General features: G+C 46.4%; 1 long non-coding RNA gene across 1 annotated transcript; it reads left to right on the plus strand.

The window, feature by feature from the left end:
- The first annotated feature begins 1,237 nt into the window (after positions 1-1,237).
- Positions 1,238-11,596, plus strand: LOC103190785. Its single transcript, XR_006085738.1, has 3 exons — positions 1,238-1,383; positions 10,442-10,524; positions 11,554-11,596. It is a non-coding gene; the product is annotated as an uncharacterized LOC103190785 (long non-coding RNA).
- The last annotated feature ends 2,967 nt before the right edge of the window (positions 11,597-14,563 follow it).

The following is a 14,563-nucleotide window of genomic DNA, read 5'->3' on the forward strand; positions in this document are numbered from 1 at the left end:
CATTATTATTACTGGGGAAGTAGAGAGAGAGGGGAGGAGGGAGAGAGGAGAGTGCACAATCCTAGTCCAGCACCAGACAACGAGACCAGCAGTGGAGGAGAGGACATTAGATGAAGTAGAGCAACCGAAATGTCACGCTGTGTGTTAAAAAAACAAATCACCTCTTCTTGCAGAGACGTATTTGCTGTTATTCATCATAGCATTGGTGTGAAACTTTTACATTAATTCTATTTGTCTGTGGCTTTCACAGGACGAGCAACTGATGAACTCTGTAGCGGGTAAGTCTTCATACATATTTCACCCACAGCCAGTGTCTTTCTTTCTGCAACGAATAGATTTGCAAAACCCCTTGCAAGAAGAAGACGGTGGAGAGGGTTACGAAAGAGAAAGTGACCTGTCAGCACAGAGTGATTCACTGTTAGCGCTTTGTTGGCAGTTGCTCTGATGGTACCTCGCGTGAAGAGTGTGATATAGTATAAATGCTGTGCCTCGTTGTTGGCGTCTCGTTTGTGGGATACTGTTGTGTGCAACTGACTGACGCCCACAAGATACACAGTCAATTCACTTTGCACTATATCCTGTGTTGAAGCGACTTGAGATATCTTAATGATGTGTGTGATAAGGCGCTATATTATATGGAAGACTTATATTATTATTATGTCATCTTCATCACATCTGACGGACGGATAAATGGGGGGAGGATGTGGTGGTGGAATTATAAAAAAATTAAAACCCTGAACTTTTTTTTGGAGTGGGGAGTGGTGTCTTGCAGAATAAAAACTGTCTGATGCGAAATGAGGACATCCTGTGGAGATCTGCAGGGTAGGGGTTAGCGCGCTCGTCTTGCAAGCGTGAGGACCGGGGTTCGATTCCCAGCCAGGGGGCGAAACACTGGGCAAGTTTCCTTCACTCCACACGCCTCTGCTTACCTTGCAGTGAGTAGGAACCCGGTTGTTAGTCGATTGGGGTATTGTGATAACCCCTTCAAAAATAACTGATAATAATTTGGTTATTCAATCCACCACTGTTTGCTGTGCCCAACTGACTGCCTTGTTCTACCCACAAAATATGCAGTCCATTCACTTTACGCTATGTTGTGTGAAGCGCTTTGAGACGGCGATCGGACGTGATGAGGCGCTGCATCAAATGTAAGGATTATTATTATTTAATCACCCGTTTAACCGGCTTGTGACTGTCATGTTTCTGCACCGCCACCAGGTGACGCTACAGCATCACCACTTGCCCCGGGGACCCACACATCATGCGAACAACTTGACATAACGTCTGCAAAGTGTAGTGACTGGGTGTTTTGGAGATGAACCTGGCAACCGATTCGAGCACAGCGATGGACTGGACGCCACACAAAGAGCCACGGAGTGAGTGGTGAGTGGTGTTATCCGGGGGGAATTGTTGGCCAGGACACCGGGAGAGAGAAACTCTCTCCTCGTTCTCTTCTCCAAGTTCTGTCGAACGCAAGTAATAATAATATGGAGACTTATCACATCGTTGAGATGTCCCAAAGCTCCTTCACAGGATATAATAATCCTTGGGATTTGGTTAAACTGCACATAAGAAAGCATTGTAATAAATTGCCAATAAACGGGGATCAGAGCACAGGTGATACTGTCACAATCAATATAATCCTCGCATTTGATCCAACGCCTTATCACGTCTTCGCGACGTCTCAAAGCGCTTCACAGGATACACGGTCAAGTGCATTCATTCACTGTGCATCTTGTGGGCGAAACGCGGCGGCCAATTGCGTACGGCAGCGTCCCACAAACAGTCGTGGATTGAAAACGACCAATTTGCTTTCTGTATTTCATTTAGATTAAAAAAAATAATTCTGTAGCCATTCCACATAGATTTATATTTCTTAGGCTCTGGAACTCCATCCCCAGTGCCTTCGCCGCTTCTTCCCTTTCCTCCTTCAAGGCCGGTCTCAAGACCTTTCTCTTTGACCGTCAGCCTTCAGCTCCCTCTCGACTCTCTACCCCCTCCTCGCTCCCTCCCTCCCCTCCCCTCACCCTGACCATTTCCCCCCTCCTCGCTCCCTCCCTTCCCTCCCCTCACCCTGACCATTTCCCCCTCCTCGCTCCCTCCCTTCCCTCCCCTCACCCTGACCATTTCCCCCCCAATGCTCGGGTCCCGACCCAACTGTACAGCGCCTCGGGACGTCCTCCCGACGTGAAAGGCGCTCTATAAATGAAATCTTCTTGTTGTTATTGTTGTTATATTTTTTATTATCGTGATTTCGGTCCCATCGAAATCCATTTACTTTGGGAGAGTTTCTCAGTCTGGCCACTGGGTGGCAATGAAAGATCTCGTTCCATCTATTCTGCACTGTGTTTGTTCAGAGAACAACAATAACAACAACAACAACAAAATGACATTTTTTTTCTCGTTGCCTCCACGTCGGGAGAACGTCCACCAGTTCATCCCAATAAAAAGCCGGTGAACGAGACTTATCGTTTATATCAGATTTTTACGCAGAACCATACAAATGTATACAAATTTATCAAACAGTCGGCAATTACCCCCGGAATAGTTAAGATAATTGGCAAAATAATCGACAACAACTCACACTTATATAGCCCTCTCCACGCAGGGCAGCGTCCAGGAGCGCTTAACAGTGGCGGAGCCTGACTCCGAGCCGGTGAGGTGGGTGGGGGTGGCCGTAAGCACGGTCGAAAAGGAAGGTCTTCAGGCGGGAGGGGAGAGGGGGGGCAAGGTGGACGGAGTGAGGGAGAGCGTTCCAGAGTTTCTGGGTGTAGTGGCTGAAAGCGCGACCTCCGATGGTGCGAGGGACGAGCAGGAGCTGGTGCCAGTCGAGCGGAGGAGCCGGGTGGTGGGTTGGGGAGTGAGGGGGTCGGGGAGGGAGGAATCGGACACCCAGGTTGCGCACTGGTTCGATGAATCTGAGGGAGAACCAGGGAGGTTGAGGATTTCATCCGCAGGAGTGAAGACGTTGACGGGAGCCAAGGAGTATGGCTTCCATCTTGTCCACATTCAGCTGCAGGAAGTTTACACTCATCCCGGCCTTGATGTCTGCCAGACAAGCTGACAGAACATCGGCGGGACCTGGAGTTAGTACTGGAGGAGACAAAGTAGATTTGTGTGGGTACAAAACATACGTGTGGATGTGGACGATACACAAATCCATCAGAGGGGAGACCAGACGCAGCGAGTTGTTACGGTCTGGAACGTGTGCCCTGAAAGGGTGGAAACAGATTCGACAATAGCTTTCAAAAAGGAATTGGATATTTACTTAAAAAGGAAAAATGTGCAGAGCAATGGGGTAAGAATGGGGGAAAGGGACTAGTTGGCAGCTCTTTCAAAGAGCCGACACAGACACGATGGGCCGAATGGCCTCCTTCTGTGCCGTAAGATTCTATGATTCTATGAGATGTAAAAGGGTTCCTGTGACTCTAACTGGAACACAGAAGGGAGTTTTTCTCTCTCCCAGGATCCCGGCCAACAACTCCTCCACCGCAGACCATCACCTCGAGGCTAGGCCTCTTTCATGTTTTCCCCACAGCAGAAAAAAAATCTGATAAAATAATTATTAATTCCCTCGATTACCCTTGTCGGATTGTGTGCAAACTGTACAAACATGTTGTAAATTAAAGAGCCTTAATTCCGTTTTATTAGGAGTTCACACCTCATTATCTCTGTGAGATGGTGATGTATTTTACTGTACGCAGGGCTGAAAGATTAAAATTAAATGTAATGGTGCATAACATTCTCAACTGAGTGAAAATCAGTTCAAACCGGTGCGGCTAATAACTCTGCTGTTCTTAATTATTTTCCTCTTCAGACGCACTTTTTTTTTCCAATTAAACTTTGCGATTTTCCCTGAGGAATTACCTCTGTAAACACAGGGCACAAAGCGCTCCCGAGAACAATATTTTAAGATCTCTTTGAATTTCCTCCATCAAATCATTAAATGTTTACATAAATGAACTTGAAATTGCTTTGGGATGCGTAGGCTATCGCCCTGAATTTATTAGCAGCGGCAGATTTACCAGGATTTCAATCAGTGCATATTTTCTAAGTTGTCTCTGTATGTCTGTGCGTATGGGTGTGTGTGTGTCTCTGTCTCTGTTCCTCATTGTATGTGTGTGTGTGTCTGTGTTGTGTGTGTGTGTCTCTCTCTCTCTATCTCTTGTGTGTCAGGGTGTGTGTGTCCACATGTGTTTATCTGTGTGCGTATGTGTGTTTACGGATGTGTCTCTGCGTGTGCTATCGTGTATGAGCGTGGGTATCTATGTTGCGTGTCTCATGTTGTGTGTGTGTGTCTCTATCGGCGCGCGCGTGTGGAGACGTCCGTGCCACTTCATTGACACTTAGCAGAGCTTCGTGGCTGTGCACAAAATGGCTGTCATGTTTGCTTACAAAAATAGTCACTACACTTGACAACGTATTACTTGTGGGGGGGGGGAGGAGGAGGAGAGGGAGACAAGAGAGAACCGGTGGTGGTGAGGGGGGGGGAGAGAGGAACTGGTATTCACTTTAATCACTGAAATATATAGTTGAGTTAACAAGCTTCCCTCCTGCTGCCTAAGTCCGTGAGAGCTCAGTGCAGATAAACTGCCTTTGTTTAATTAGCTGTTGAGGAATGCAGGTGGGTCAGTGTTAGGAGATCGTTCACTAGTTGACAAGAAGTGACCGGTCAGAGATTAGTTCGCAGCTTTGTCTTACAGTATAGAGGAGCCATTACGCATGAGGTGAGATCTTGCGGGTCCCGCAATTCCTCTCCTTGGGCAAATTGGTCAATCGGGGGAATCGCTTTCCGGGCAAAATAATCCCTTCAATAAATAACCATAAAATTAATAATTTGGTCACTCGATCCACGAGGGTCTGCGCGCAATTGTCTGTCGCCCACAAAATATTCAGTCAGTTCACTTTGCAGTATATTCTGTGAAGCGCTTTGAGACGCCTCAACGATGTGATAAGGCGCTGTATCAAGGATTATTATTGTTAAATTCCTACCTGTTGACAACGACAAAGGGTGGGGGGGGGGGTGGGAGAGACAAAGAGAAATGAAACAAAGGTGATTTGTTTTGTTTTTGTGCACAATAATAACTGTAAAAAAAATAATCATCGCGTTTGATACAGCGCCTTTCACATCAGAATGACTCGCTGCGTAAAGTGACTGTGTTTTTTTGCGGGCAAATGCAGCAGCCGATTCGCGCAAAGCGACGCCCCAATAACAGGATTGGAACGAGCGGGCGATTTTATATATTGGGGGACTGGCGGGGAGGGGGAGCGAGATGGTTGGCAAGGATACTGGGAGAGAGAAACTGCCTTCTCTTTATGAGGAGTGCTTAGGAATCTTTAGCGTCCACCTGGACAGACACAGACACAGACGGGGAAACTTTGGTTTAACATTTCATCCGAAGGAATTGTCGACCAGGATGTTGGGATGAACTCCCTGCTCTTTTCGAGTATTTTGGTGACTAGGATATGGGATTATTCCCCAAAGCTGTTTGAAGCAATAGTCTGTAGCAGCTTCCCAAAGGAAAATGGAAATGAACGTTCCAGGATAATATAATAATAATAATAATAATCCTTGCATTTGATACAGTGCCTTATAACGTCGTTGAGACGTCTCTCGAAGCGCTTCACAGAATATATTGTAATACATTACTGGAAATAGTAACACTAAGTACAGTGAAGTGAATTGACTGTACATTTTGTGAGCGGAACGCGGCAGCCAATCGCGCACAGCAGCGTCCCCGCAAACAGTCGTGGATTGAGCGACCAAACTATTATTGTATATTTTTTTGAAGGGATTACCGCCCTGGAAAGCGACCTGCCAATTGCCTAACAACCGGGTTCCTACTTACTGCTGGGGAAACAGAGGCGTGTGTGTGTGTGGAGTAAGGAATCTAATCTAAGGTTTTGTTTTGCCCGCCTGGGAATCGAACCGTGGTCCTCTCGCTTGCGAGGCGATTGCTCTAAGTATCAAATAGAAATTGCTATAATCATTGTTAACATTAATTGTCACTGTGAATTATTATTAATTGTTATGAGGCTGTTAATATTAATTATCACTGCTGCTGTTGCGATGGACTCTGCTCTGGATGGGGAGGAGGTGGGGGAGTGGGGGTGGGGGGGGGGGCAACACACCAAAATAGCTGACAAACAAAAACGAGGGGACTGTGGATGTGAAATGCCTTCAGTCTACAGTTACCGCCTTAGCTACACGGTCGGAAATCAGCACTCGACCTCCATCCAGTTTCATATTGCGAGCGGATTCGAACCTACAGCCGGTCTCTAAATGGGCCTTGTGTTTGCGGTGGAAGGGATTAGAGACAAGGTCACCTGGAGGGGTCAGAGTACACAGGAATGCGCTTGACACCTGAAGCCAGCCTGTGCACACAGGTGGAAGGCATCTATTCATGGGCTTATCATTAGCAGATAAGCATGGAGCTGCCTTCCCCCACCCACCCGCACTCCCTCCCCCCACACAAGCCGAGTCTGATGACCTCCTCAAATAACTCACTGTTTTAGAGATAATGCACTCACTCTACAACCGAATTACATCTTTGGGGCAGAGTGGAGGTACGGAAAACCAGGTGTGAGCTTTGCTGTTTGGCCGTCAGCTGCTGGTGGCCTCTCGTCTCTCTCTTTTTTGGGAGGAAGGAAGGCGTCCGATTCAAAGGAAACATTTATTCACCATCTCACTCTGTTGCCTGATTTTTGCTCCGAGGCAGAATTTGTTCTGAACCTTTCCTGTGGTGATGTCAAGGTGCCTCTTGGAGAATCGGTGAGGTTCCTTCAACAACAACTTGCACTTATATAACGCCCTCCAGACAGGGAAGCACCTCGGAGCGCTTAAACTGCGAGCGATAAACTCCGAACCAACCACGATCCCGGGCTCCAGGAGGTTTCCCCCCTCCATCCCCTCCCTCTGTCCCTGTTCCCCAACATTCCCCCCCACCCACCCACCCCTCACCTTGGTCATCCGGGTGTCTGACACGTGCGGAAACCCTTCACTGTTGCTTAAAAGTCTCCAAACCAAACTGAGAATTCCAGGCATCCCATCTACATACGGAAATACCTGAGATAGATTGTTGGAATGGACTGGAATGCTCTCCCTCTCTCTCTCTCTCTGGAGGGACCATCCTGCTTACCTAATTCCGGAAAGTATTAGGCGCAGGTTGGCAAGAGCAGAGGCTGGGAGGGAGCCCAGAGAGTGTGTTGGGGTAACTGCTGGATCCTAACCAGCTAAAAGCGCATAGCTTGCCATTAGTGAGAGATCTTTATATCTTTACATCTTATATTCGCCTCTCCCCCCCCCCCCCCACTGAGTCTCCTGTTTTTCTCAGGTCTCTAGGAACATCGTAACAGGAGGAGGCCATTCAGCCCCTCAAGCTTGTTCCGCTATTGTATTAGATCATGGCCGATCCGTCTCTCTGCAGCTAACGGCTGCTTCGTTTTTTATCATCTTTACTGGGCCGGCTGGGAAACCCAGATTCCTTAAAGAGCCTCCACGGGGCAATAAACTACTGCAGGCATTAAAGTCCAGGCTGTGTTGCGCCGTGAGTTGTTTGCACAGCCCGGCCCTTAATCTATCAGTTTAGCCTTTATATTGTATGTAAAGTGCTGGTGTGTTTATGATTGACAGACCATTGCCAGGCACTGAATAGGAATATAGTAACAGGAGGAGGCCATTCAGCCCTTCGAGCCTGTTCCACCATTCTATCAGATCATGGCTGATCTGTACCTCAACTCCAATTACCCGCCTTTGCCCCGAATCCCTTGACTCCCTGACCCAACAAACATCTCGCCACCACAGACTTGAATATGTGAATGGATAATAATCCACAGCCTTTTAGGGGAGGGAGAGAGGGTTCCAGGTTTCCTTTGCGGAATTACTGTATCTTTGGGATTCAGGACAGAATGAGGTCGTTCGGGTTATCTTGTCCTTCCCAGGCTCGCTCCCCCACTGGAGCTCTCTACTCTAACCCCGTTCCCTGCTCTCTCTCTCTCTCTCGCCCTCCCCATCATATCTGTGCTGGGGCTCGCTCCCCCACTGGAGCTCTCTACTCTAACCCGATTCCCTGCTCTCTCTCTCTCTCCCCATCATGTCTGTGCTGGGGCTCGCTCCCTCACTGGAGCTCTCTACTCTAGACCCGTTCCCTGCTCTCTCTCTCTCTCTCTCCCTCCCCATCATGTCTGTGCTGGAGCTCGCTCCCACTGGAGCTCTCTACTCTAACCCCGTTCCCTGCTCTCTCTCTCTCTCTCTCTCCCTCCCCATCATGTCTGTGCTGGGGCTCGCTCCCCCACTGGAGCTCTCTACTCTAACCCCGTTCCCTGCTCTCTCTCTCTCTCCCCATCATGTCTGTGCTGGGGCTCGCTCCCTCACTGGAGCTCTCTACTCTAGACCCGTTCCCTGCTCTCTCTCTCTCGCTCCCCATGGTGTCTGTGCTGGGGCTCGCTCCCTCACTGGAGCTCTCTACTCTAACCCGATTCCCTGCTCTCTCTCTCTCTCTCCCCATCATGTCTGTGCTGGGGCTCGCTCCCTCACTGGAGCTCTCTACTCTAGACCCGTTCCCTTCTCTCCCCGCCCTCTCTCTCTCTCTCCCCATCATGTCTGTGCTGGTGCTCGCTCCCTCACTGGAGCTCTCTACTCTAATCCCGTTCCCTGCTCTCTCCATGCTCTGCTTAATATTGTTCCCTTCTCTTCAAATACTTCTCCAATTCCTTCTTAAACGTTATGATCTCAGCGAGATTGTTTTTCACTGCCCAAGGCTCCAATGCAAGAGAGAGATAACATTAACAGACATGATGCGCTATTGTACCCAGAATATACAATGCGGCTGATACTGACAATACTTGCAATAATATGCAAACACAGAGCAATTTAGTTTGCGATACATTTTGTGAAGATACCGGACTTATGTGTAAATATTTACATGTGTTTTGACAATGTAACACGGCATCTAACATACACGTTGTAAGAAATACGCACACGTTGTTGTTAGTCGACTGGTGGATCGCTTTCTGGGGGTAATAATTTCTCCCTCAATCCTTCCTGTTAGATCATGACTGAAGACGTTTCTCTTCGACCGCGCCTTACGGTCACCTCTTCCCACCCTCCAAACCCCCGCCTCGGGGTCAGGCTCCTCCACTGTTACTCTCCGAGACCCTGTGTAAATGCAAGTTGTTGTTGTTAATTACAAAGCCGTTTTCTGTGAGGCTCTTTTAAGAAATGCTAAGAAAGTAGAATTATTGGGCAATAATTTCCTTACTCCACACGCCTCTGTTTACTCAGCAGTAGGAAGGAACCCCGGGTGTTAGTCAATGGGTGGATCGATTTTTGGGGGTAATAATTCCTTTGAAAAGATATAATAGTGATTTGATTACTCAATCCACAACTGTTTGTGCGCAATTGGCTGCCGCGTTTCGCCCACGAAATACAGTGTATCCTGTGAAGCGCTTTGAGACGTCTCGAAGACGTGATAAGGCGTTGGATCAAATGCAAGGGTTATTATAATATTATTACAGGATAGAGCCAGTGGGATTTCTGCCCTGAGTGACCTCCAGTCTGTATATTGGCTGTGAGTCTGGTGTCGCTCATCGCATTGTTGCTGAGTGTACTCGCTCGCCCTTTGCTGTTCGACTCGTGCCAATGAGTCCTTATCAGCCTGGCTCCAAGCCTCCGCGCAGCAACTTGTGCCAGATCTTGGCTCGTTGCCTGGTGCAGTTCCCGGCTTGTGTTTTTGCTTTGCTACAGAGCTCGTAAACGCCAGCATTAATCTCACTTTAAAACCATTAACAAGCTTCGGCGTCGCAGGGCAGAGGAAAAGTAAACTGGATATTCCGCTAATGAATGTAGGAGTTGTTCCGCTCTGACACCAGTGTCCGTCCCTTAATTTGATGGTTAATTAGAAAATACAAGGACATCGAGGGATGAAACCCAGAGATTCCTTTCCGGAAATGGTAAACCTTACACCACCCAATGACTGTTCTTAATGTAGGACTTCCCTAGCGTAGTGGTTAGAGCACTCGCCTCGCAAGCGAGTGGACCTGGGTTTGATTCCCGGGCATCAAACCTTAAGCAAGTTTCCTTACTCCACACATGCGCCTCTGTTTACCTGGCAGTAAGCAGGAAATGTTTGTGAGTCGATTGGCGGATCGCTTTGCCGGGGTTAATAATCCCTTTTTTAAAAAAAAACGTGGTCACTCAATCCACGACTGTTTGTGGGGACGCTGCTGTGCGCGTTTGGCTGCCGCGTTTCGCCCACGAAACACGCAGTCAATTCACTTCTCAGTATGTCCTGTGAAGCGCTTTGAGGCGTCTCGGAGACCTGATAAGGCGCTGTCTCAAATGCGAACTTTTTTTTAAAAAAAGGAAAAAAAAATCGATCGAATTCCCTGTGAGTTTTGCGATGTTTAAAGGGAAAAGTTACTTTTTTTTTTAAAATTGCAGGTTTGTCACCCCAACGTGAACAAGGTTTTAAAGACATTCCAAAGCAACACAGACAATAACAAGAGGGATTAAAAGAATTCCAGGTGACTAAATGAATCATTAACTAGTTACAATTTCACAGAGAAGCTAATCAGTTTAAAGATTATTAGATTTAAGAGGGCCCGGGTTTGATTACTGGCGGGGAGAAACTTTAGACAAGTTTCCTCACTCCGCACGCCTCTGAGCAGTAACTAGGAACCCGATTGTTAGCTGATTAGCGGTTCGCTTTTCCGAGGGTAATAATCCCTTCAAAAAATAAATAAATAAAAATAATAATAACAATTCGGTCACTCAACCCACGTCTGTTTGTGGGGACACTGCTGCGCGCAATTGGCTGCCGCGTTTTACCCACAAAATATGCAGTCAACTCACTTTACAATATATTCGGGAAAGCGCTTTGAGACGTCTCGAAGACGCGATAAGGTGTTATATCAAACGCAAGGATTATTATAACGATGATAATATTCTCTAGAGAGAGAATAACAGAATCTTGAGTGATCTTCCAATTATATCTTTCTCCTGATTCAACTAAAAGATTCAAAAATATATATAATAATCCTTGCATTTCTTATAGCGCTTTTCACGTCTTCGAGACGCTTCAAAGTGCTTCACAGAATACACTGTAAAGTGTAGTGACTGTATATTTTCTGGGCGAAACACGGCAGCCAATTGCGCACAGCAGTGTTTCACATATATATATAGAGACAAATATATTACTTGATTGGCTATCACTTACTTTTATTATATACTGAACATCTAACCCTCATGTTGCCAGCAACAAATAATAATAATAATCTTTATTATCAAATTATTATTATCTTTTATATTATTATTACCCCCGGAAAGCGATCCGCCAATCGACTAACAGCCGCGCTCCTACTTACTCAAGGTAAACAGAGGTGTGTGGAGTAAGGAAACTCTAACGTTTCCTCCTGTCCGGGAATCGAACCCCGGTCCTCTCGCTTGTGAGGCGAGCGCTCTAACCACTGCGCTACAGGATGCCACAGCAATGACCAACAAGTTTTCTGTGCATTTTCTTTTTTTGGCCCTTTCATTTTTCTTGTCTATTTCAGTGACTCTGTCAATGAATGAACTGAATGTGAGGCGATGTGGCACTTGATTCAAATGCACACAAGACAACCGAGAAGGCACTTTTGTGTAACCGAACAAATTTTGTTCCAGCGCTTTGAGACGTCTCGAAGACGAGATAAGGTGCAATATCAAATGCAAGGATTATTATTATTATTACTGTACATACAGAATGTATGTGCGTATCTTTGTGTGTGTATATATGTGTGTGTATATCTGGGTATGTGTTTGTAGATACCTGTATGTGTGTTTGTGTATATTTCGCCCACAAAATACATTTAAAGTCTCATTCAAAATACAGTCAGTTCACTTTCCAGTAAATCCTGTGATTATTATTATTATTATTATAATGTGTGTGTGTATACACAGTACGTGTTTATATTGTGCGTGTACACACATACACAATGAATGTGTGTGTGAGAGTATATGTATAATGTGTGTGCGATTGGGTATCTATGTTTATATCTGTGTGATTGTGCGCGGTGTGTGTGTATATGTGTATGTAGTTGTGCCAGGATCAAACATGGCAGCCTGGCAGCGGTCACAAGGCTGTGTGTGTGTGTGTGTGTGTGTGAGTGAAAGCTATGCTATTCTGTGCTGTGTGTGAGAGCAATGCTCAGTGCTGTATTGTGTCCTGTGTGGATGTGAGAGCAACACTGAGTGCTGTGTGTGTGAGCTATACCTCACTGTGCTGTGTGTGTACTGTGTGAGAGCTATACTACAGAGTGTTGTGTGTGTGAGCGCTGTGTGTGTACGATGTGTGTGAGAGCTCTACCACAGAGTGCTGTGTGTGATAACTATATATATATATATATTGGTTTGTACTGTGTGTGTAAGAGAGCTATACAACACGAGTGCTGTGTTGGTACTATGTATATATATATAGATATATACACTGTGTGTGTGTTGTGAGTGCTGTGTGTGTACTGTATGTGAGTACTGTCTGTGCGTGTGTGTACTGTGTGTGAGAGCTGTGTGTGTGTATACTGTGTGGTACTGTGTGAGTGTTGTGTGTGTGAACCATGTATGTGTGTTGTGTGTACACACAGCGCTTTGGGACGTCCTCCAGATGTGAAAGGCGCTCTATAAATCTAATTTTGTTGTTGTGTGTGTCCTGTGTGTGAGAGCTATTCCCACACTGAGTGCTGTGTGTGTACTCTCTGTGCATGTGTGAGAGATGTGTGTGTACTGTTTGTGTGAGTACTGTTTGTGTGTGTACTGTATGTAGTGTGAGAGCTGTGTGTATTGTGTGTGAGAGCTGTTTGTACTGTGTGTGAGTGCTGTACAACATTGTGTGTGTGTACTGTGTACGAATGCGGTAACACACTGAGTGCAGTGTGTGTGCGTACTGTGTGTTTGTGTACTGTGTGTGTACTGTGTGAGAGCTATGTGTACTGTATACGTGTACTATGTGTAAGAGCTGTGTGTGTGTGAGCTGTGTGTATTGTGTGTGTACTGTGTGTGAGTGTGTGCGTGAGTGCTGTTTGTGTACACTGCGTGTGAGTGCTGTGTGGTGTGCGCTGTATGTGTGTGTACTGTGAGTGTTGTGTGGTGTGTACTGTGTGAGTGTATATGTATGTATGTGTACAGTGTGTGTTACTGTGTATGTGTACTATGTGAGTGTAGTGTATGTGTGTGTACTGTGTGTGTGTATAGTGTATGTGTGTGTACTGTGTGACAGTGTACAGTCTGTGTAGTGTATGTGTGTGTATGTGAGTGTACAGTGTATGTATGTGTGTACAGTATATGTGTGTACAGTGTGTGTGTACATTGTATGTGTGTGTAGTGTACAGTGTGTGTATAGTGTGTACAGTGTATGTATACAGTGTGTGTGTATAGTGTGTGCAGTGTGTGTATACAGTGTATGTATGTGTGTGCAGTATGCGCGTGTATACAGTGTGTAGTGTATGTGCGTGTATGTGCAGTGTGTGTACAGTGTATGTGAGTGTGTGCAGTGTGTGTGTGTACAGTGTGTGTATATACAGTGTGTTTGCATTGTTTGTGTGTGTACAGTGTATGTGTGTGCAGTGTGTGTGTACAGTGTATGTGTGTGTGCAGGGTGTGTGTACAGTGTATGTGTGTGTGCAGTGTGTGTGCAGTGTGTGTGTGTACAGTATGAGTGTGTGTGCAGTGTGTGTGTACAGTGTATGTGTGTACAGTGTGTGTGCAGTGTGTGTGTAGTGTGCAGTGTGTATGTGTACAGTGTGAGTGTGTGTGTGCAGGATGTGTGTACAGTGTATGTGAGTGTGTATACAGTGTGTGTAGTGTGTGCATCTACAGTGTGTGTGTGTGCACTGTGTATACAGTGTGTGTGTATAGTGTGTGTGTATTGTGTGTGCAGTGTGTGTGTACAGTGCGCAGTGTGTGTGTACAGTGCGTGTGTGTAGTGTGTGTACAGTTGTGTACAGTGTGTGTGTACAGTGTGTGTGTGTACAGAGTGTGTGTGTACAGTTGTGCAGTGTGTGTGTGTAGTGTGTATACAGTGTGTGTGTGTACAGTGTGTGTGTGTATACAGTATGTGTGTGTACAGTGTGTGTGCAGTGTGTGTGTGCAGTGTGTGTGTGCAGTGTGTGTGTGTACAGTCCCACCATAAAGTGCTCCACCCTCCACATCGTTGCCTTAAACCCAACAAGTCAGCCAATGTGGAAATAACTTGAACGAACAGCCACTGTGCTTCAGATTATACTGTACGACCAGCTGTCGTAGCACTGTTCCCACCTCCGCTGTAAAAGACCAGAGAAAGGTCAAGGGAAGGAAAATGAACAGACTCGTCATTGAGGTTCATAGAACGACACCTCAATAATAATAATAATAAGCCTTGCGTTTGATACAGCGCCTTATCGCCTCTTCGAGACGTCTCCGAGAGCTTCATGGAATGTACCGTAAAGTGAATCGACTTGTTTTTTTGTGGGCGAAACGCGGCAGCCAATTGCGCACAGCAGCGTCGCACAAAATATACAGTCATGGATTGAGTGACCAAGAAGGAAGTTCTTG

This window comes from Callorhinchus milii, unplaced genomic scaffold (genome assembly GCF_018977255.1).
Source record: "Callorhinchus milii isolate IMCB2004 unplaced genomic scaffold, IMCB_Cmil_1.0 Scaffold25, whole genome shotgun sequence".
NCBI lineage: Eukaryota > Metazoa > Chordata > Chondrichthyes > Chimaeriformes > Callorhinchidae > Callorhinchus > Callorhinchus milii.